The sequence below is a fragment of the Equus quagga genome, chromosome 2, assembly GCF_021613505.1.
Source record: "Equus quagga isolate Etosha38 chromosome 2, UCLA_HA_Equagga_1.0, whole genome shotgun sequence".
NCBI lineage: Eukaryota > Metazoa > Chordata > Mammalia > Perissodactyla > Equidae > Equus > Equus quagga.
Window position 1 is genome coordinate 37,423,752 of NC_060268.1, and position 25,202 is coordinate 37,448,953.

The window sequence follows — 25,202 nt, forward strand, 5'->3', positions numbered from 1 at the left end:
GTTGCGAGATGGTTATTCCATCCCCAGGCATGGCACTCATATATAGTAGGGAGAAAGGGGGAAGGGCCAGGGTCAACGGCAAAGGCATGGCCCAGTTTAGTGTGTCCCTTTTCACCAAGAAAAAATAGCATTCCCAGAGCTCCACCCAGTAAACTTCCACTTACTACTCACTGGTCAGACCTGGGAGACACGGACACCCCTACCTGCAAGGGAGTTGGGGCACACTCTTGCCCTAAACAAAATCAAGGCCCTTTAAGTAAAGAATAATAAAAGGATGGATACTGAGTAGGGAACACGCAGTGGTTGCCACATGACCAAGGATATTTTAGGGTTTTGCTCAAGTTTCAAAAGTTGAAAGCCACTGACTCAAACTTCAAATTGTCTACTAACTTCAGGGTGTTTTTTCCTCCAAGAAATAGCTCTAAGTTCCTGATCCTTTACTATCAAACTTACTCTTAATGACTGACTTATGTTACCCTGACCGCCCCCCTCAGAAGGACTGACCACACTCTAGAAAACATCAGTTTAGAAATAATCACACAGAGCATCTGAAAAGAAGACAAAAAGATTCGCTGGCTCATCAGCATCCTCTGAGAGAATCAAGCAAACCCTCTAGCATAGCTCTGTTTGTTGAATATTTTTCCTGCTGATTCCACAGTAAGAAATGTGTCTGTGCTCTTTTTTAAAGCCAGGAAGGTCTCCAAAGCAAATCAGGTGAAAAAGGGGTAAGAAGGAGGAATGGGAAAGCAAATAAAAACAAAGCCATCCCCCAGCTCCCTGCTCCCAGGAAGCTGTTCCAGCCCATTAACTGAATCACCTGTAGGTCTCCAAAGTAAATTAGAGACAAGACTTCCAATTAATTAACTGTGGCACAATTATCACAGGACTTGATAATTACAACACACCTGTCCTCACAGGCACTGAGGGCAGTCCCCTGGCCTCAGTTATTTCAGCCAAGCACTGTCCCTCTCCACCAGCAGGTGACTGCTCCGTGATACGGAACAAGACACAGAGAGGAAGACATAATTTCTCCAAATCTCAGACTGAATAGACAATTCAATGCAATTTCCCCACTTTCACAGGGGAACACTAAACAACGTGTGTCTTTAGAAATGGGAATATTGGAGTTTTGTCTGCCAAGAACTGAGAGACTCAGCAGAGAATCTTTTTTTTTTCTTCTCCCCAAAGCCCCCCAGTACATAGTTGTATATTCTAGTTGTAGGACCTCCTGGTTGTGCTATGTTGGACGCCGCCTCAGCGTGGCCTGATGAGTGGTGCCATGTGCCATGTCCATGCCTGGGATCTGAACCAGAGGAACCCTGGGCCGCCAAAGCAGAGCGTGCGAACTTAACCACTCGGCCACAGGGCTGGCCCTCCGCAGAGAATCTTACAGGGATGCAGACCTGGTGGCTAGCTGAGCCCTGACATGCCCAAATAAGTCACTTCATCTCCCCCATCTTGATTTCCATATCTATAAAATGACAGCATTGGACTAAATTAAAGATATCTGTGTTGTTCCTCCCTCCACAGTGGGCCAAATGGTCAGAAAAACTTAAGTGTGGAGGCTAAATGATTTTTTTAAATGTTACTGAGTGGAGAGAAGCCACACTTGGCACAAAATACTACAGTGATGAAACTGGGTCAAGGGCACAAAAGTGTTTTCTCATCCCGATCTCTTTTTTGTTAGCTATTATACAAATATCCAGGTTTCGTAACATAATGTAGTAGAATTAAATGTTAGCAGCTGAAAATGAAATAACTAATTACATTCACCTTCAGCTGTGATGGCTGATGGACCCTGGCCTGCTAGCAACAATGTGTCACAAATGGTGACCCTTAGGAGGGAGCTTTGTTCTTACTGGCCTATTAGATTGAGGGTATCCTAATTTAAATGGAAATTAAGGCTCCAAGCCTTTCCCAGGCTTACCTGCAGGGCCAGGCAGCCTGCATTTGTTCCAATGGGGCACAGGGTGGACCCCGGGGGAATTCTGAGGTTATTTCCTAACAGTCTATGAGTCTAAACCAGTGGTTCTCAATGAATCACTTTACTTTTAGGCACACTAAAGAGAAACTTATTACAAATGCAAAATCCTAAGTCCCACTCCAGAGACTCAGGTTCAGCAGGTTTGGGGTGCATTGCAGGAATGAGTATTTTAAAGAAGCACCAAAGGTGACTGTGACATAGATAAACCAAAACCCATGCATGGAGACACTGGTCATTCCAAAGCAGGTGGAAGGGGTCCTCATCCTAGAAAAGGGCCTGGGTTTTCTTCCTTTGGCCAAAACTAGCACAGTCAAGAATTAAACTTCAAACCAGCATGATGAATATGTACATCCTTGCCTCTAAGGAGAAGACCTGGGCATGAATGGAGCAATGCAGATTCCAGACAAACACAGAGAGGTGAATGGTCCACAATCCACCTTGGCTGCAATGATGATGCTGAGAAAGGCAGCAGCATCACTGGATACTGTATGCAAAGGCATCATTCATTCAACAGGTAAGTATAGCATGGGCAGTAGTTCTGGAGAGCCCTGCAATCCTGAGCAGGACTTCTGCAGAAACAAACAGTTAATTTCAAAAAAGTGTATCTCCTTTCTTTCTGCTTTTGCTTATTTAAAGCTTTTGAGTTTCCTGAGGACCTACTTTCCTGGAGGAAAATCTTACCCCCTCATCACACCACCTATTATTAGTATGCCTGGCTCAGTGATTTTCAGTAGGAAGGATATGAAGTTCTTCACTGAGAATCCTAAATCCTCTTCCAAAAGTGCACGAATGTCATCCTTCTCTCTGAGCTCGGCCATGAGCAGCTTCTCCAACCCCTTTTACCCTTCTTGAAGATGTAGGCCTTTGCAAGTCTTTGACATGATTTTAGTTGCTAGAAGCATGTCCACTCTGTAAGGTTCTAGCTCATTAACTTCTAATAAGGCAAGTAATGGATTGTAATTGATAGTCACCTCCTCTAGATTAGTTAGGGAAGTTGAACTCCAAGCAAAACCCTTATGTTCTCTGCTCTTTAATTCCCATCCTTCGTGGCACACTGACCACCCCTCCTGATGTTGCACAGTTTAGGTTCTCTGCAACTCCAAGATGGAGACAATTCAAAGAGCAATTCTACCTCCTCCTCCACAATCCCTGCCACGCACCTAGGAAAACTAATATGAGCCCATGCTATTTTCCTCATTTAAAAATTAAAGTGTTGGGGCTGGCCCCGTGGCCGAGTGGTTAAGTTTGCACACTCCGCTGCAGGCAGCCCAGTGCTTTGTTGGTTCAAATCCTGGGCACAGACATGGCACTGCTCATCAAACCACGCTGAGGCAGCGTCCCGCATGCCACAACTAAAAGGACCCACAACGAAGAATATACAACTATGTACTGGGGGGCTCTGGGGAGAAAAAGGAAAAAAATAAGATCTTTAAAAATTAAAGTGTTGTGGGATCTTGACTCAAACTGTCCCAAATATGAGAATGCTAGGGTCCCAAGAAGTTGAAATTGGAAACTTCTGAATACTTTTCACTGGGATGTAAGCTCCATGAAGGCAGGGACTTTGTTCGATTCACTCCTACGTCCCAGTAGCTAGAGAAGTGCTCGCCACATAGCAGGTGGGTAAATAACAACACTAAAAGCAGCATCTCCGCAGACTTTCAGTGCGCTGGGCCTAAGGCACATACTCTCAATCCTCCACTCACAGTGGCATGCAGGAGCCTGCTCCCAGCTTGGGAGAGCCCACTGTACACATCTCTTCCCAACTCCACTTCAGTGAGGTCACGATGGTAACTTGAAATTGGCCATGGTGGGAGTATGTACACCATGAAAATTGGCAAACACAACAGATCAAGGCTTTTTTCCTAGAAAGAGCCGGTTGTTATACATTTACCAGCATACCACTGTCCTTAAGACTTACATCCCTTTTCTGTGAATATAAAAGTAAGAAAGAATAAGCTCAGCTTTGGGCAGCCCCAATCTAGAAAATAAAGCAGTGTTTGTCAACTTATTTTGTAAAAGTCTCAATTCACACCAGTCTCTGACTCCATTTTTTTACAAGTCTCTATAAAAGAGACTGCACTGAAAACTGAAGGGGCTCCTCTGGGGGGACATTTCCCATTTGCAGAAAGTTACAGTTAAGGAGAGTTAACTGAGCAAAGACAAAACTCTGACAACAGGGTGAAAGAGGATGAGCCTTACACCCAGCCCTTTGAGAGCCTGTGGAGATGCTGAGTGTGGAGTTCTTTTGAGCTGAGCAGTATGGAATCATATACTCTGATTTTGACTACAAATTAGACTTTTTATTTTATTTTCAAATGTGTTTACAGCTTTACTATGTGCCAGGCACTAATCAATTTGCTTAGCAAACATTTACTCATTATTCTAGCTACAAACATCACACAGACACAAGCGTTTGATGTCACCCAGACCAAGGAAACTCTACCAACTCTCACACTTTTGCTCATGAAAAACCAGAAACATAAATCTGCTCACCTCCCACTGAAGTACTCTGGGCTTGTTAATGATAGGAGACCAGAATTAGAACTGAGGTCCACCAGACCATGCAGAGTTGGGCTTGACTGGACCTCCTTAGGGGCCACAGACTAAATCTGGCACCCTGGTAGCTGTCCCTTCAAATTGACAATTGTGGAGTTTAGCGGGAAAGGACAGAACCCAAAGAGGAGGAAGCAGTCAGGGTTCCGTAGGCCTTCTCCTTTTTGAAGACGTAGAAGACTAGACTAGAAAACCTCCCAAATCTTTTCCAGCTATGGAACAACAATGATAACAAAGATAACACAAACCACAAAACTGGCTTTATTTATGTGTTCAGATATTTTACACCACTCATGAGCAATTATCTTCCAGACTCTGAACTCAGTATTGACAGTAAATAACAAAATCTTCTTATAGAGTAACTGATAAGCCAGGAGCATCTCCTTATGCTATTTTTGAGCCAAAAGAGGCTATAACACCAGAATAAGACTAAAATACAATACTGATACTCCAGGCAGATGTTTTAAATCAAAGAGAAAACGATAATCTACCTGACTTATTTAAGTTATCAAGATGGACCAGTTCTCAAGCAACTTGAATTCTAGAATTCAAGCACATAAAACCATTATTTAATCTTCTTTCCAACCTATAGTTTATATCTTTCTACTTTATCAGAAAATTACACTATTTACTGAGCACATATTACGTGCTAGCACTGGGCTAGGTGCTACTACAAGAAAGTATAAAGCATGCTCCCTGCCCTCAGGAATAAGATTTATTTAGGTGAAGAGAGAAAAAAGGCCTTCCCTGCGGGGGTAACAGCACAAAGAGAGAAGAGTAAGATTCAAGGGTAAGGAGAGCAGTTTCCTAGAGTAAGAAATCACCTTGGGAAGACAGGGCAGAGCCAAGCAGAAAACTTAATACAGTAGGCAAGGGGAAACGGGCGAGTTAAGTAACACAACCTGATAACGCTGTGGTTAGAGAAGCTGGCGGCGTACGGGTCAGAAGGAGAGAGGGTGAGTTTCTATTTGAACTTAGTGCGTTTACCATTGTAGTGGGTTAAACTGTGTCCCCACAAAAAGACATGTTCAAGTCCTAATCCCCACTCCCCGCAGCTGTGAATGTGATCTTATCTAGAAATAGGATCTCTGCAGATGTAATCAAGATAAGAGGAGGTCCTACTCGATTAGAGTGGGCCCTACAGCCCAGGACTATTGTCCTTATGAGAAGAGGAGAGGATACCCAGAGACAGAAGAGTCGCAGGGAAGAAGGCCATAGGAAGACAGGCAGACATTGGAGTGGTGCAGCTCCAAAGCAAGGAACGCCAAGGCTTGCAGGCAGCCACGAGGAGTGAGGAGAGAGGCACGGTACAGATGCCCCATCAGAGCCCCCAGAAGGAACCAACCCTGCTGAGACCTTGATTGTACACTCCCGGCCTCCTGAATTGTGAGAGAATAAATTTCTGTTGTTTTAAACCACTCAGTTTGTTGTAATCTGTACGGCAGCCGTAAGAAACGAATGCAGCCATGCTCTGTGCAGTAAAAGTGTGAAAAAAATCAGATATGAAGTTTCATCATTTCCTGATTGATCTATTAAAATTACCATTTTATGCCTTCTATTGAGGTAGTTCAAATTATATTAATTTATACGGACATTTTGGGGTATCAAGAATATTGATCCCATCTCTGCCTCTCTTGCTTCTCCCATCAGCCAACATACATATCACTGAGGCACACAGTCGCTCTACACAGTTGTGAACTATAAGCTTTGACACCACATTAAAAGCAAGAGAGAGACAATGGCCAGTTGGGTCACGCTTTTGAAGGACTGCAAAAATTTCCTATTTATTTGTTTCCTAATTCAAAAGGAATACTTTTAATAAACATGACACTGCCTTTCTCCTCTACCTTTCACCTTCATAACACACATCTTTTTAAGGCAGTTTTCAAAAAAAAGAAGATGAGGGTAGATACACACACGTACAAATTTTGTATCACAACACATACGACTCAATAAAAGTTCATTTTCCTTTTCTTAATGGGTGGTTGAGCACTTACTGATATGGTATGGACTATGGTAAGGACAACGGATATACTGAAGCAAAAACTAAAAACATTGACAATATTTGCCAGTTGTTGTGGTAGGCGCTTTGCATATATTAGCCCACACCCTCCCAGCATTATGATACAGATAAATAAGAAAACTGAAGCTAGGTGAAATTACTTACCCTTTATTCTGCTTTATGATATCAACAGCTTCAAAAGCAGATACTTAAAAATGTACAAACAAAACTCTGTAACACCCTTCCTAGGAAACCATCCCATTGAAAAAAGAAAAAGATTTTTTTTTTAATTAAAAGATATTCATCACAGCGCTATTTATCACGTTTAAGCAAAAAACACCATCGATGTCCAAAAACATAAGAATGATTAAATGATTAAATAATCAAAGGCCATATAAATATATGAAATGCTTCTTTCAAAGAATGTTTAATATGAGAAAATGCTTATACATTGTATGAGTATTTATCCTTTTCTTCTTTGTAACTTTCTATGTTTTCTAAATTCTTTACTATTTTACAATGAGAAGTTATTCTAAAAATAATAAAAGCTGGCCCAAGGACAAAATGCTAGCAAGTGGCAGAACTAGGACTTACACCCAGATCCTAGAATCCTGTGGCCCACTACTCAACACTGATTTTACCTAAAGTCTTATTTTTATCCCAGGAACATTATACTCAAAAGAGGAACCAGTTTTGCATGGCCAACTACTATTTCACAAAAAGAGACTATTATGACCATGAGCTTTCGTAATTTAAAATATTGCCTCCAGCTCTGGTTGTGTTTTCTTGGTTTCCTAGTGTGACCTACCAGAGGCAGAGTTCAGTTTGAATAAATGCATTTATGCTGAAAGGCAACATAAACCAAGACAGTGACTGGCCCCGAGACAGACTGACCAGGAAATCCATGAAAAGAATGGAGAGCAGAGCTCCCATTCCAGGCATTTCAGCTAGAAAGCAATTCATCAACAGTTCCATATCCCTGGGGAAAAGGAAATTATATCAGTACATGCTATATCCTTAAGAAGCTGACAACTCTTATTCTCTTTTGCTTGTCTTTCTCTATAGTCACAGGAATCTAGGACACAATGTGACCCAGCAGGCACAAACCACACTATAAAGAACAGTCCCTTAATAAAAGCAAAGTTATTTCCTTCATTTAATTTTAAATATTTTACATATTTTATATTCATTCCACATCCATTTACAGGATACCTATTGTGTACAAAAGATTAAGACTTATCTCTGAAACACACACATTAAGACCATTTTGCAAATAAGGTTTTAAGTCTGTAAGCCCTTCGACCTACACCTTTCACCATCCCTTCTCAGATCTGCGAGTGCCATCCAGCAATGACAGCAAAATGCATTTGTTGCCTGAGAGATCATGACCACAAGCATGGGAGATATTTTTAAATTTTATTAAAAAATTTTATTTGGCCCTAACTTAGTTTCTTTTGGACTTAATTTAATTTATTACAAGTCCTGAGCCTCTATAGCTTGAATAATCAGCTAATAATCCATCAAGTCTTCAGTGTCTGCATCTTTTCAGGCAGCTCTCTACCTCTATTCCCGGTTACTACCAAGAAACCCCCATTAGTTTAGTGATTTGCGTGAGGCCACTCTCTAAGCCAGCAAGTGACCCTGTCTGTCACTCTGCTCCCAAGGGTGGCCAGTGCAAGATGTTGTCAAAGTTCTGGATTATCATCTGAAAACCTGACCATTCATCCCTGTCTCTGTGGACCACACTAGTGAAAATATTCTCACCTGATAAAATATTATTTTTATTTTACTGCTTCATTCCTATGAAGCTATAATGTCAATGAATATTGTGTAGGTCAGCTAGACTAATTCACACAATGATAAACTAATTAAAAATATTCTTTTCCTCTCCATTTCTAGAGTGATGGTTAAGTCTTCCCTATATTTAAAATAAGATTTATGGTGACGTTACCAAGTGACTTGCTATCCTTAAAATCCTTCAATAAGACTGACCACCTCCTTACAATAATTCTACAGTTACAGCTGCAGCCTAGAGGGGGAAAGCACCAGTACCCCTCCTTCCAATCATTCTTGAATTATGCAAATAATAAATACAAGCAGAGATATAAACTTAAGTTTCTACGGGGAGACAGACAGTGAAAGAAATTTCTGAAGAATGAGAGAAGTTAGCCAGGTGATAAGGCAGAGAAGAGCTTTTATGGATGAAGGAACAACAAAAGGCAAGGCAAAGAGACTGGAAAGAGAATAAGGTGCCCTGGGAACCATGGGTAGTGCAGAGTTCCTGGAGTGTAAGAGATGAGTTGGAATAGGAGCCAGGAGCCAGGCTGTAGAATGTTGCTAGAAGGAGCTAGAGGGAATAGGGAGTCAGGGAAGGGTTCAAAGAGGAGAATGACATGAGCAGAGTTGTTGACCAAGGAACAATCAGGAGAGGATAAAACAGAAACATGAAATTTAAGGCTGTTCTCCCAAGAAGCCTGACTATGAACAGAAGGAAGAAAGGGACTATGGGGGAGAAGGGAGTGTGAAAAGGATGAGGCAAAGGAGCAAGAGGGAGCAAAGGACACTGAAGATAAAGGAACGAAGGAGTAACTGCTGGATACAGATGCTGATGAGTTTGTAAGTGCTGAAATAAGAACCTGACAGCTTTACCCTCCACAGCCCTCCTTCCTGCTCTAGAGGAGTGCTCAAATCTAGATGTCCTACCTAGAACACCACATCTTCTAATGCCCAGCTACTTAAAGTGTAGTCCAAGGACCAACAGCATCAACAGCACCTAGAAGTTTGTTAGAAATGCAGAATCTCAGGCCCCATTCCAGACTCCTGAATTAGAACCTGCACTGTAACAATATTCAGTTACACCTTGAAGTCTGAGCAGCACTACTGCAGACCAACTCCGGAGAACTTTAAGGAATTATGAAGAGTAGGAAAGGAACCAGAGACCGAAGACAGGGAAAAGGGGAACAAGAAAAACATAGAAAAATTCATACTGATCAACCTGACACTAGAATGAATTACTGACAGGAAGCCCAGAAGTAATCACTAGGAGCCAGCATGGATACACTAAGAATATATGTCAGAATCTCCTTATTTTCTTCTATCAGTAAGCCCAGGAGATGCAGTAGACACAGTATATCTCGCTTTCAGTAAAGTATCTGATAAGATGTCTCAAAATATTTTTGTAAATAAGATAAAGCAATATAGGCTGGGTGATAGTTCTAGTCAATGCATTCATAACTGGTTTAACAATTATTCCTAAATGGTTTTGACTAGTAAGTCAAAATTAACCCAGATTACCAGCTCTCTAGTGACAAAACCTCCAACATTCTCTCCCTAGACCATTCAATACCTTTTTTATTGATAATTTAGATAGAGATACAAAAGATACATAGCTAGTATCACTGAAAGCAATAATGTTCCATGGCATAATCAGGATCCGCCCCCCCCCCCCAGAAAAAATTAACAGGTTGATACAAAGAATTAAAACATTTTACTTAAATTTAGATGAATTAAAATGATGATAAAATTAAAGTGCTAATCTGGGCTCCAAAACTGAATAAAGACAAGGATGATGAAAAAGAAGCATAACAGTAGGACATGAAATAAAGGCTGGGAGTTTTAGTAGATGCTAAATTCAACATGCATCAACATATTGACGTTAACATGAAGTCAACAGGATAATATGTGAGTCCAGCTCAACCTACATGCCAAACTCCCCAGCAACACAAGACTCATGTTAAGATTAAAAGGGGGCCATGGAGATTTAAACTAGTCTTTGTACTCTATAACTTGAGAGAGTACACAAAGATCCCACAGTCAAAATTCAAGGTGCCTGATAGTAACAAGGAGGCCTAATGAGTGGAACAAATTGAAGTGGAGTGCGCTTTTAAAGCTGCCCACATGCTCCCTTGTTGTTCTGATTCTAACAAGAGATTTGCAGGCTAAATCAGTCACAATTCTCCCCAAAGCCAAAGAACCTTTAATTGGTCCTTCTGATAACCCACTTGCCCCCTCTCTTCTCTTCTGTGCCAAGCTGACAATGACCCTTGACTACATTATGTGTGTTCCCATATCTACACTGCTTGTAGCTCTTTTGATACTTAGTTTCCCAATTTGGAACTGTTGCTGCATACATAGTGGATATTTGGAGGACGTACTTAGGCTTAAAACACGTCAGGGACACTGGGTAGTGTGGACTGATGGCAAGTGGGTGGAACCTCAAGGCCCTAATTATTGAGGTACCAAGAAGGCCCAGAAGAAGGTGGAGCACAGCACCACCAAAATGGCTGAAGGCGAAAGGAGCCCAAAACAGTAGGGGTGGTATATTATGATTCCCCTCAAGATGGTGCATGTTGCCTAAAGTTTTCATTTCAATCTCAAAGAAAACTGTGTGATTTTTTAAAAACTCTGCACAGAACAAGTAGAATGACAATTTAGTTTTTCTGATTTATGTAGCTTCAGACAATTCTATTATGTTTCTGACAGCCAAGTATTCCACCTGAACCTCCATATTGAGATACCAGATTCAGAGGCAGAGAATGAGCACCTACAGATAAGGGCGAGTAGTCACGAACCCCATCACTACTCTTATAAAAGGACATACCTCCAAAGGCAACCATCAGAAACCCCCCCTCCTGCCTTTGTGAATAAATAATTTAGTTATTCCTTATAGGATATGGATTGAGATGGAGATGGCTGGCAGGGGCAGAATTAGGAAATTAGATTATCTCATTCATAAAATTTTGAGGTAAGTTTCTTTACCTAAGTCAGATTTGAGAAGAGGCCCTGCCTACTCATACTTAGAGTATCTATTTCCATATTACCTTCAGTCCTTAAGCAACACTAGCCATTAAAAGATGGGTAGAACTGGTATCAATAATCCCAAAATTAAATTCCTACTTCCTCCCCATCCCAACCACTCTCTTTGCAAGAATAAATTATCTGTTATTCTCCTAAGAGGAAAAAAAAAGAAAGTCTTCTAACAACCCGAGCACTTACCTTAAATAACCAGTCTTCTCCCTTCCACCCTCCTTACAACTTACCCTCACTGCTTGACTCCCACGGCTGTAACCTGGGAGTGGGCATGATGCCCAGCAGCCATCTCCACAGACACTAAGAAGTCAGCCATGCATCCCTGAGATCAACGTTACAGTGCAAAGGACCTGCCTCAAAGTCACAGAGTGTTCATTGAAAATATAGACTCCAAGACCCCATGTCAAGCCTACTGAAAAATATTTCTGATGGTGGAACTCAGGAATTTGCATTTTTAACAAGTGATTTTTATGCACACCGGGCTTAAGAATCTCTGCCTTACAATCACAATCACAAAGAGAGGCAAAGTGATTCACCAACAGTCAATCCAGCACTCAACAGCAGGGCCAGCCTAGAACCCACCCTTCCTAAGCCCCTGCTGTGATCCTCACCACCTAGAGCCCACTGACTTGCAACTAACAAGAAACATGATGTGACGCCCTTCAGAGAAAAGTCCCATCCAACCTTAACAATAACAGCATCCCACAGAGAAATAGGCACTTAACCCTCTAATCCCTAATCCCGCCTTTCATGTGGCAGAGGCAGAAAGCTTCGTTTTAGGGCTTCTGATAATTTGTAGAATCATCACCGCTAAAAATTTGCAGCCTTAGGAGAAGGCCACAAAAATAACAGGACAAAGACAAAAGGTGCCATTCTCGTCAATCAGCGAGAGGGTCTGGAAACCGAAACTTGATTATTTTGTCTCTGCTTGAGTCTCGCTTGAACTCTGTGTTCCTGGAAATTAAATTCACACTCAGGCTGACTACAGAGAGTTATTCTTTCCTCTCCATTTAGCAGCCTTTGGAAGTGTTTCTTGTCCTAAGAAACTGCACAGAAAGCCCCAACCAAAAGGAGCTGTAATTAAAGGTGCAAATGAGCACCAACAGGGATGTCCAGGGAACCAAGGAGTAAATATCACACACCCTCTAACACGCGGCAGAGGTGTCCTCAAACATTCTCACTCAGAAAATACAAAGTCACTCTTGATATATAAGGCACTCTCTCAATTACTTTATTGGGAACAAGTAATAAATTACCTTATCTGGAATTTTGTTTGGAGCAGGCACAATGACCTGAAATTACTTCAAATCAATGTTACTTTGGGCTTCCTATAAAGGTCATCTGTTGGAACAAGAGAAAAAGAAGGCAATGGTATCATTCATCATTCCTGCCCTAAGAAATCAGGACGGTTCCTTGAGGCTTAGATTGAAATTTCAGTGGCCACGTCATACATGAGTTAAAATAAAAGATGCAGTGTCTCACTCACTCAGCTTGGAAGTGATGATGGGCCCTGAGAAACCGTATGATGTGACTCCAAAACGCTTCCAGCAAAAGCTGTTGCTGATGTCAAAGAGGTACGTGGAGAATTTGAATAAATTACCTCATGAAGGTTAAGTAGAAAAAAAGTATTTTTAAGTTAACATAGTATTTGTCATTGGAATTGGAAAATTCTACCAAGGCATCAAGACACAATAGATAGAGTATACCAAAGTAAAATGTCAGATCAAGATGCAAATTTTTTCAAAGTTATGGTCAAGCGGTTGTAACTTGAACCCTCACCCACCTGGGAGGTATAAAAGAATAGACAGAGAGCAGTGGGTGAGCACCGAGTCCTACTTACCCAGGCAAAAAGGGAGGGGGTGCCCGACTCTCCCCTCAAGCCTACTAAGGGAGCTTCAACAATCCCACAGACAGCTTGATATGTGTCCCCTGCAGTTGGAGTTTACAATGGATTATGACCAGTTCCTCTCTGGGAAACCTAAAGGGCATAGGTTGGGCTGATGAGCTGCTTAAAGAAGAGGCTAGAGCAGGCAGCTCGCACCCTTACAATTTATTGGGGCCAAGGATGCGTGTTGTGTTCCCTTCTATCAGGTGTGGGCCAAGGTGTGAGAGCCAGGGCATGGGGTCATGTCAGGGGCTTATCCAAGAAGGCCACCCGCTGAGGCAAACAGCCCTCAGCAGAGAGAAGCCAGAGGTCCAGCAGCATTCTCGGGGGCTGAGGACAGAGTAAGCTACCAATCAAGACTATGGGAGGGCATCACCACCATCAAGGGACAGGTGACAGTCCAGAGAGCATGAAGCCACTTCCAACAGGATCAGTCTTTATGGCCTTTTCTGCCCGTTACCTCTCCTTCCTCCACCCCTACACCACCAAGCCTCACCTCAGCTCCAGTCCTGGAGAACCTTGGCCAGAAGCTCAAGGTGGGAAGGAAGCCAACCAGACTCACTGGCCCAACGTCAAGCTTCTCCTAGGCAACAGGCCAACTTTAAGCTTCTCCCCACTTCAAGGATGGTGGGGAGAGGAGAATTTTTCATTTTGAGTCAAGTTTGGTGCTTTGCCTCTTTCATCAGACTGCACATATTATGTATAAGTTCAGAATGCTTTCTGATGTAAGAATAATCAGAAAACTGGAGTTTCCTATGCTTTCATTCAAGGTCATATAAATGGAACTGAAACAAAAAGGAACACACCATGGATACATGCAACAACTTGGATGAATCTCAAGGAAATTATATTGGGTGAAAAAAGAATCACAAAAAGTTACACATGATATTATTCCATTTATATAATGCTCCTGAAATAACAAAAGTATAGAAACGGAGGTCAGATTAGTGGTTGCCAAGAGTTAATAAGGCGACGGGGTGAGAGGAAAGCAGACGTGGTTACAGAAGGACAAGAGGAATCCTTTTGGTGACGGAAACGTTCTGTATCTTGACTGTATCAATTTCAATACCCTGGTTATGATACCGTACCCACCATATACATATTACCACATGTGTATTATTGAGGGAAACCGTGAGCAGCCTTTACGCTGATTCACATTCTATCGGCTAAAGATGCTTTGACTTTTTTGTAAAACCCACTGTACTCAGTTATGCAAAAATCAGGGTTTTCAACCTAACATTTGCTGGCTGCCTTAGTATGTTAGCTTAATAGGGCTGACATAACAAAGCACCACAAACTGAGTGGCTTAAAACAACAGAAATGGATTGTCTTGCAGTTATGAAAGCTACATGTCCTAAATCAAAATGTTGGCAGGGCCACGCTCCCCCTGAAACCCGTAGGGGAATCCTTCCTTGCCTCTTCCTAGCTTTTGGTGGTTTGCCAGCAATCTTTGGCGCTCCTTGGCTCAGAGCTGCATCACCCCAATCTCTGCCTTCTTACACAGTGCTCTCCCTCTTCACCTGCCTTCTTATAGGGACACCAATCATGCTCGATTAAGGACCCACCCTATTCCAGTACAACCTCACCTTAAGTAATTACATCTACAATGACCCTATTTCCAAAAAAGGTCCCATTCTGAGGTACTGGGGGTTAGGTTTTTACATATCTTTTCTTGGGGTGGGGGACACAATTCAACCCATAACATTTGGCTAGAGTTAAAAATATTCTATTGGTTGTTTTCAGACCTTATTCAACATGTCCATGCCCACCACTGAGCTTCCCAGATAGACAGGTGGGAGGAATGGGTCTCTAACAGCTGATACAAACTCAAGGGCACCACTCCGATCTCACACATCTAGGAGTCATCACTGTCTCAGGATAGGCAGCCAAATGCCACCTGTAGGTCTCTGCTGACTACACCGCCTCTCAGCCACTCTCCCATAGGCCGGGTCATGCCCCCAGGTTGCTTCTAGCAATGATTTTGACTTCGTCTAGGATCCAAAGTCTTCCAAAAGCTCTAGTGACATCCCCATACACATTAGGCTGCCTGGTTCAAAATGCTGCCTGTCTTATTTCATAGGCTCACTCTAATTTAAATCAGGTTATAACTGCTGTCCTTGTGGATTTCCTATCAAGAGACCTGCTGTCCCTCCAGATATCTGGCTTTTGTGAGCACTGCTCCAAGCCATTCCATATGACTTTGTGTGCCTGAGTCCTGGCTGTGGGCAAAATTCATGTTCATTTCCAGAAAGCTCCTAAGTCTCATGCAAATCAAGATAGTGGCTAACTAACTGTTCTAATTGCCCCCAAGCATTTTGCTCAATCGATCCACTGGTGCTTTTTGAGCACCCACTGTTTTGGATACTGGGGACACACCAGTGAACAAAATACGGTCTCTGTCCTCATGGTTCTGCATTCTAACAGAGAGGCCAGAACACCAAACAAACAATTTGTGGGGTTATAACTGCCACAGAGGAAATACACAGGATGATGTGACAGAAGTGGAGGGGGACTATTTCAGATACGCTGTCTTGGAGATGACACTTGAGCTGCAATTTAAAGGATGAACACAAGCCAGTCACAGGCAGCATCTAGGGAAGAACATCCCAGGGCAGAGAGAACAGGAAGGACAATGGCCTTGAACTTGACATGAACTTGACATGTTAAAGAAACTGAAAGGTGGTTCCCAAGCTGTGCGGGTTCTCTTCGCTTTGCTCCCCTCCACCTTTCGCCACTTGCTCTGTGCCTTCTGCCTTTGTACTGTCTACTGAACTTGACAATGCCCACAGGAGTCTGGCCCAGGTTCTCCCCTGCACTTGAGAACCTGGACCTTGTGCTGACAAGGCTCCCACTCTCCTCTCCATTCCCTGGGCTTGGATCAGCTGAGGACATGCATTTCCATCCTACGAAATGTTCGGCTTCAACTGTTCTGAGAGCTGGACACTGGCCACAGTGAAATCCGAAACAGAAAACATGGAGTGGCTCATTCCCCAACAAGATGCCTGAGACTTCATCCACACCCCACACTGACTGCAGTGAGGGCTGTCTCCCAGGGCTCACCCACAGCCTTGCCCACTGACCTCCCCAGCAGCTCTTATAAACACTCAGGAGGGCAGAAGCCAGCTCATGACCCAGAGACTGGTGAGCTCATCATCTCCTGGGAGGCACATCTAAAAATGGCAATACTTCCTTTTTCTAACACAGCTGGATTTTTTTTCTTGCTACTAAGTTTTTATATTAATTAACTATCAACAACTATTTATGTGTAAGTAACTTGATTTTGTAAAAAAATACGTTTAACTGAGAGAGAAAAACAACCAGAGGCTATATGCTGATTCAACACAGTTGCCACATTAAAGTTCTGAGTGCTCCCCTTCAGTGGCCCAGGTTCATGGGTTCAGATCCTGGGTGCAAACCTACTCCACTCATCAGCCATGCTGTGGAGGCATCCCCCATCCAAAATAGAGGAAGACTGGCACAGGTGTCAGCTCAGGGTTAATCTTCCTCAAGCAAAAAAAAAAAAAGAGGAGGATTGGCAACAAATGCTAGCCCAAGGTGAATCTTCCTCACCAAAAAGATAAATAAATAAAAATAAAATAAACAAAAGCAAAGAGAAATAATTTTAATATTTTATGAATGTGAAATAGCAGAAAAATTTTACTCATTCATTCAATAAAAATTTATTGAAGTCCCACACTATATATCAGAAATAGGTACTTAGATATATATGGGTTTCAACACTCTTCTTTCCATAATTCCCACTTTCCCTTACACTGCTTTACTCCCTCCAGGTACCCTCAAAAGACAGGGGTTCCTTCCTTCATATTCAACTCAAATTTGTATATCATAAATATTCCAATGTTTTGTAGTCAGGTAGCTCTTTCACAAACAAATTTTTTTAAATATGCTATTATTGGGGCCAGCTCTGTAGCTGAGTGGTTAAGTTCGCACGCTCCACTTCAACAGCCCAGGGTTTTGCCAGTTAAGATCCTGGGCGCAGACATGGCACCGCTCATTAGGCCATGCTGAGGCGTCGTCCCACATAGCACAACCAGAAGGACCTACAACTAGAATATCCAACTACATACTGGGGGGCTTTAGGGAGAAGAAGAAGAAAAATAAACAAATAAATAAAAATATACTACTATTAATCCTAACTTATTTCAACAAAAATGTTTGTTTAAAAAACAAAACAACTATTAGTTTGAACCATACAAAATTGCAGCAAAAAATGGTCAAAGGTCAAAATGGCCAAATATTGGCAAGATATAAACAGATATACACATTCTAAATGTTTTTTAGACTAGATTCCTAAGCTTTCTTGAGCTCTCTTCCCTCATTCCACCTACTAACTTATTTTCCTTAATCTTCCAAGGTATTCTTACTCCGACCAGATGCCACCACCCCACTTCATAGTGATCTAACTTTTGGTTACATATCTCCTAGAATCAAGTCTTGTAATCATCTACCTTCTGCTTTTAATATGTTTTGCTTACTCTCCAACTTCCAATTCTGGCAACATGGCATGGCAACTGCTACAAACACCTATGAGTGCTGAGTAAAACAAGATATCTTTAAACTTATAGCCGAACTTAACAAGAAATAAAAAGGAATTCCCAGCTGCTCGAAACAGAGACCAGAGTGCTTGCATCGAGGGGCGATTTTCAGACCAGGAAATAGGCCCTCACAGCCAACTTTGGGTTCCAACACCCACACGGGGACTGAAGTAACCTTGGACCCTCCTGAAGCAGGTAGCCGGCATGGAAACCCATGCATAAAGCCAGAATCCTTGAAAGGTGGCCACCTCAGTGAAAGAGAGGCTAAAATACTGTGTCCTCTACCTCAAAGATATGACAAGGAAGTGTGTCTTTTCCTGTGGTTGGGGTCTTGGGCTAGTGATGATCCTATGACACCTGCCAAGAGCAAACGTGAAACTGTTCTGGAGGCCACTTCTACAGCCAAGATCTCATGGATCCTGCAGAAAAAGGAGATGAGCTCACAATCGAACACTTAAAAACACACAAGGAAATGATCCACCACAAGAGAGAGTCAGCAGACACAATAAGCAACCCAAGGTAACAATCTGAAATTGTATGTTTAAAATTACGAAGGAAATGAAAGAGGGAATTAAAACCATAAACGAAGGACAAGACACTCATATCAAATGAGAACCTCCTGCTCTCTCACATGCCAGGTGTGTGCTAATACCCTCAACTCTTCTAAATGCCTTCCATGCAACAGGCTTGCCCATATGATGTGACTGGAGATTCCTAAAAGACCCACCCCACCCACTTTTCCCCATCACCTGTCAAACACATGAAATGCTCAATTTAGTCACCCTTTTTGCTTAAGATAGTGAACTTCTCTAAGAAAAAAAAAGAACACTTAAAGATCAATATATTAATGCAATGAATGCACCAACGTCTTTTAACATCTACGTGTGAAGTGGTCTCTTTATTCAGCATGCCACTAAAAGGAGATGGAATACAGATACTGTTAAGTTTGGAAGTGAGAGACAAGTGAGCAACTCAGAAAAAGGTCACTGAGCATCCAAAAGGACAACAGGAAAACAAGAAGTATCTGAAAAGAGATGGCATGAAGACAGGAATGTAAAAACTCTGAAAACAGGGGTTGATTTTCTGAAGACAGTCTTCTTACTTTTTAGTTTTGCTGAGCATAAATTCTTACTTCTAAATTTTGCCTAGAGTCACTCATACCTTCCAGTCTAACCAAAAACTTCTCTAAGTTATTGTGCTGTATGACTAATAAATACGTTCCACCCAGTCACTGTGGAAGTTCCTTAACGATAAAACAGTTTTCACACGGGTTTCCTGGTACTACTCAACCTAAATGGCTTATTCAGAAAAATGTCATGTAGAGAAACTTTTTGGCAAATTCAACAGAAGATACTTTCAAAGATTTGGACACCCCAGAGAAAAACAGAGCCACGTCTGTTTGTTCCCATCTTGAGACAAATCTCCTCCCATCCTACAAAATCCCACTCAATAAAGTAAGAGTATATTTCTTGCAGAACCAGGGATATTTGGAGCTGAGATTTGGGGACCAAAGAGAAGTAACTAAAAATGAAAATTCTAGACAATAAATTAGTTAGTTGCTTTGTCTACTAGCATCAATAATGTTCTACTACTATACCTTAACTATCAACATATAAAAAAATATTTTAGCACCATGTAAATACTGCTCTGATTGGTGAGCGGGTCCTTGCAAAGGTTACATTTTGTGGGTTTTTTGAGGAAGATTAGCCCTGAGCTAAGATCTGCTGTCAATCCTCCTCTTTTTGCTGAGGAAGACTGACCCTCAGCTAACATCCATGCCCATCTTCCTCTACTTTATACATGGGACGCCTACCACAGCATGGTGTGCCAAGTGGTGCCATGTCTGCACCCGGAATCCAAACCTGCGAACCCCAGGCTGCTGAAGTGGAATGTGTGAACTTAACTGCTGCACCACCAGGCCAGCCCCAAAGGTTACATTTCTAATCCTAAGCAAAGGAGTTCTGGTGTTCAGTAGCACAGGACCACAGACATGAAACAGGACCAGGTAAAAGAAAAACAAAACAATGGATGAAACTTTACATAGGTCTTCCTGCTCCAAGGGGCTCATTTCTGTTGAAACATTTGTAAGGGTAAAATTGTTGTAAATATTTGTGGAGTTAGTTATTTTAAATGACAGCAGTTCCCATTAGAAACAACATTAATGTAGCAGAGTTATGATGTAGCCAGATCATTTATTAACATCTCAGCAGTTACAAATGACTGAGCCCTAACAGAGACGAGGCATATTAGCACACACGAAAAGGGCCCTAAGGGCTGCCGCAGTGGTGTAGTGGTTAGGTTCACCTGCTCCATTTCAGTGGCCTGGGGTTCACAGGTTCGGATCCTGGGCACAGACCCACACACCACGCATCAAGCCATGCTGTGGTGGCATCCCACATATAAAATAGAGGACGACTGGCACAGATGTTAGCTCAGGGACACTCTTCTTCAAGCAAAAAGAGGAAGACTGGCAACAGATGTTAGCTCAGGGCCAAGCTTCCTCACACACAAAAAAGGGGGGCCTAATTGCTAGCCTAAGTGGAAGACTTTAAGACACACACAAAAAAGCAATTACCTAATCATACTGCAAGTCAGTCTCTATTATCACATTGGATAAGTCATTCATCTCCTCCATGCGCTGAGAAAGTCTGTTTCTAGATTATGTTTCTAAAGCATATAAAGTAAATTGCCAGTGGGGAAAAAGATTTATTTTTCTCTTATTTATTCCTCGTCAAAGACTTAGGAAAATCTTTCAATGGGACAATGGCATCAGAAATTTTCAGAAGATCAACAAGAGTGCCAAGACAAGTCGATGGGTTGGAAAAAAGAGTCTTTTCAACAAACCATGCCGGGACATCTGCATATCCACAAGCAAAAGAATGAATTTGGACCCCTAGTTCACACTATGTACACACATGGATTAACACACAGGGATCAAAGACCTAAAATTAACACACATGGATCAAAGACCTAAAATTAAGAGCTAAAACTATAAATCTCTTAGAAGAAAACATAAGAGTAAATCTTCACGACTTGGATTAGGCAATGGTTTCCTAGAAATGACATAAAAAATGCAAGAAACAACAAAAAATTTCAGATAAATTGGACTTCACCAAAATTTAAAACTTTTGTGCTTCAAAGGACACCAAGAAGAAAATAAAAAGATAACCTACAGAATGAGAGAAAATATTTGCAAATCATATATCAATAACGGTCTAGTAACTGGAACACAGAAGGAACTCTTACAAGCCAATGACAAAAAGACAACCTAATTTAAAAATGGGTAAAAGATCTGAACAGACATTTCCCCAAAGAAGATATGCAAATGGCCAATAAGGGCATGAAAAGATGCTTAACATCATTAGTCATTAGGAAAATGCAAATCAAAACCACAATGACATACCACTTAACATCCACTAGGATGGCTATAATCAAAAAGACAAATAATAACAGAAGTTGGTGAGGATGTGGAGAAATTAGAACCCTCACACACTGCTGGTGGTAACGTAAAATGATGCAGCCACTTGGGAAAGCAGTCTGGCAGTTCCCAAAAAGAAGAAATTTAGTTACCATATGACCCAGAAATTACACTCTTGCTGTATACCCAAGAGAACTGAAAACATTATGCCCGCACAAAACTACACAAATGTTCAAAACAACATTTTTCATAACAGCCAAAGAGTGGAAACAACCCTAATGTCAACCAACTGATGAATGGATAAAGAAAAGATGGTATATCCAAACAATGGAATATTATTCAGCCATAGAATACGCTACAATATAGCTGAACCTTGAAAACATTATACTGAGTAAAAGAAGCCAATTACAAAGAACCACATATTGTATGACTCCATACATATGAAATGTCCAGAACAGGAAAATCCATTGAGACAGAAAGTAGGTTAGTGATCGCCTAGGGCTCAGGCTATTGAGGGGAAATGGGAAGCAAATACAATGAGTATGTGGTTTCTTTTTGGAGTGATAAAAAGGTTCTGGAATCCGACAGTGGTGATAGCTGCATAATTCTGTGAATATACTAAAAAACATTGAATTGTATACTATAATTGGGTGAATTGTATAGTACATGAATTTTATCTCAGTAAAGCTGTTATTTTAAGTTTTCGCAGTAGAATTTAATTTCCAGGAAGAACTGGAAAGTGGAAGGATACACTGAAGACCTAGAAAGGAAAAGCACAGGGTTACCAAAAGCTGTTTCATTCAAATACAGGTCAGATTGATTGTCTGTGCCTAACTTACTACATTATAAAAGAATGAGTGGAAATGCACACATCATAAGGAAATTAAAGGCAACGTGAAGCCATCTGAGTCAATACATTAGGAGTTCAGTAGCCAGGCTGGTAACTACTGAGCTCGCCATAGCAAACTCCTTAGGTCAATCCAGGACACCTTATTCTTGATGTGCTCTACTAGATTTCTAGGCATACCAAAAACAGAAAAAGCAGGTAGAATAAGGCTGTTGATATTACACTGTAATTGGCTATACTTATGGTTAACTGAAGATCATCTTGTGTAATTACGAATTATAAGCACAAACTAGTATTAACACTGTTTCTATCAAACATTCAACCAAGGAATTCCAAGAATTCTCCAGCTATTAACTGGCTCATGTCAACAAGTATCAAAAACACAAGTATATTTCTCTGTCAAACAATTACCATGAACACTGCTGGTGCCCAAGATGATTTTGTTGAAAGACTGTAAACAATCATGGACAAAAACGATGTTTATCCATATCATCTGTCAAATTGATTCAACAAGTCAGTTCCCCACTTTTCCAATGAAATGAATACTTCAATAACCACCTCAAGGAATCAGACCACAGCCAAGTTGGACTTTTACTTGGGGTCATCAGTTTCATGCTGCTTCACTATAGTCAATTGGGAAGAAAAGGGGATATAGCTTAAAAATAAGAATCATACATATGTTGGTTTGGCAAGAAGAAGGCAGACTGATTTCTCTATTTTAAAATAAATTTCTGGGTAGGATACTTACTTATTGGCTATTGTCTACAGTGCTAATTTTCTTTAAATCAGAGCAAATTCATCTATAAAAATCTTCTAAATGCCTCCAATGATGATAAGCACAGATGACAGGCAATTTGTGCAGGAGGAGCTTAGAGGTAAGAGGCTAGGTCACAACCACTGACCTTTTTCAAATGAAAGCACCAGAAAGGAGCCCAGCTCTCCAGACCCTTGGATTGTGAATCCAAAGAGAGTGGGGAAAAGAGAGGGAGATCAACTCTGAGGGGTTAGAGCCAAAGCATTTATTGGAAATGGTGATTCCAAATCTTTCTGAGTCTTTAATTTCACACTATTCACTACCAAGCTGTGTGTGCCGTAGACTTACCGAAGGAGAATCTAAACTGTTTGACTCTCTGTCAAGATCTACAGCATATCTGAAGCTATCCCAAGATGTTGCATAAAAAAGGCTGAGAAACACTCGTTTATACAAACTCTCAAAAGGCATTATTTGAATAATATTACACACAATTCTTGAGTTCATTTTCAACACAGCAATTAACGCTCCCTGTGGTTAAAATATTACAGTTATTCCAAGTTGTTGGAGATTTTTCCTAATAGAGGGCACTAAATTTTCAAAAAGAGCTGCAAGACATTAATTGTACAAAAGAATTATTTTCACTTAATAGTGGGCCTCTGAAAATTCTAATGAAAAATTCTATTTAGAGAATACGGGAAGTATATTTGAATTTGTTTAAAGGGAAAAAAATAAAAGAAAAATTCATTCGTCTATGTGTGGTGACAGTGGAAACAAGTAGATTAAATCAGTGTTCACATGCTATTCTAGATAGTATTCCGTCTTCCATTTTACTTTTCAGCCTTACAGATTTTTCCACGATAAATCCTTTTCTTTTATTGCTAATCTGTGATTTTTTTCTCTATTTTTGGGCTTCATGAAATTATGCTTCCCAAGTTTACTTGACTGCACATGGCTTTGGAACTTAAGCTCTGAGCCTCAACTGGTATTACCAGGAGGATTCAATTACATAGATATATTTACATGGGTCAAATTCTCAGAGAACAATGAATCAAGAATACCAGTCAGTAACAAATATACAGGGCTAAACTTTTAAGGAAACCAGAAATGCCTTTCACTTTTGCACAAGTTCTCCGACTTTTGAGTTCTAGAAATTTAACCATATTTATATTTCTTCTGAAAATAAAAGGGAGCAAATGGACTTCTCTCTGAGGAAGGCCCAAGGAATGTGGAAGGGGGAAAATATGTCTTCCTAGGTCAAGTCAGGCATAATCAAAGATCAAGGGAAAAATCAGTCTTCTCTTTGGAGATACCCACAAAAGCAGTTTTTGCATGTCAATTAAAATGCTGTGTGGAGAAAGTTGAATAAGGGCAGAATCATCTGGGAATTCCTAAATCCAATGCAAGTTACAAGAATGAAAGGTACATAGGAAGCAAAACTAACATTCATTAAACGTGCACTATTTGCTATGGCCTTTACATACATGCTCTGTCTTCATTTCAATAATGCTCAAATTTTTAGAGTCAAACTATGGGAAAATTTCTCCCAACACCATCTTTCTTCAGGGTTAAAGTTACCAATGGGGAAAACTAAACAAATATATAGATGTGTGTGTATAAAACCCTGCAGAAATAAAAATGCAGCCACTTCCACTGCCTCCCCAGTGATCTACACTTTAAGTCAATGTGACAAGACTGGATTTTAACTCCCAATCATCTACAATTCATTGTGCGTGGTACCTAGTAGGTGTTCAGTGTTTGCTGTTTGTTAAATAAATATTGAAAATATTTAAAACATAAGCTTTTGCTTTGTTAATGTGTATTTAACACTCCACTCATAAAAACACATCTTAACACACACACACACCCCTAGACATAGCCCCATTAATGTCTACTCCTGAAAATGCCCTCATGAAAAAAAAAGGGAAGATCGGGGCCATCCCCATGGCTGAGTGGTTAAGTTCATGCCCTCCGCTTTGGCGGCCCAGGGTTTCGCTGGTTCGGATCCTGGGCGCGGACATGGCACCACTCGTCAGGCCATGCTGAGGTGGCGTCCCACATGCCACAACCAGAAGGACCCACAACTAAAATACACAACTATGTACCGGGAGGCTTCGGGGAGAAAAAGAAAAAATAAAGTCTTAAAAAAAAAAAAAGGGAAGATAAACATTATGATAGAGTGGAACAGGATGATGACAATTAGAGAAATTATAAAGGGAAATTCCAAACACTTAAAATTCTTCCATAGTCCTTCTGATGTCAGTTATCTGGGTTTCCATGGAAATTCACAGGTGTCTACAAAAAAGTAATCTATTCCTACTTTGAAACTTTAAGATTGCTCTTGGCCATAATACACACAATCACAATCTTTTTACATCCTTATAAATACCACAAGAG

At 41.1% G+C, this 25,202-nt stretch overlaps 1 protein-coding gene across 1 annotated transcript in view; it reads right to left on the bottom strand.

The window, feature by feature from the left end:
• Positions 1-25,202, bottom strand: part of GPR176 (G protein-coupled receptor 176) — a 101,543-nt gene that overhangs the window by 75,278 nt on the left and 1,063 nt on the right. The gene's annotated exons all lie outside the window — the stretch shown is intronic.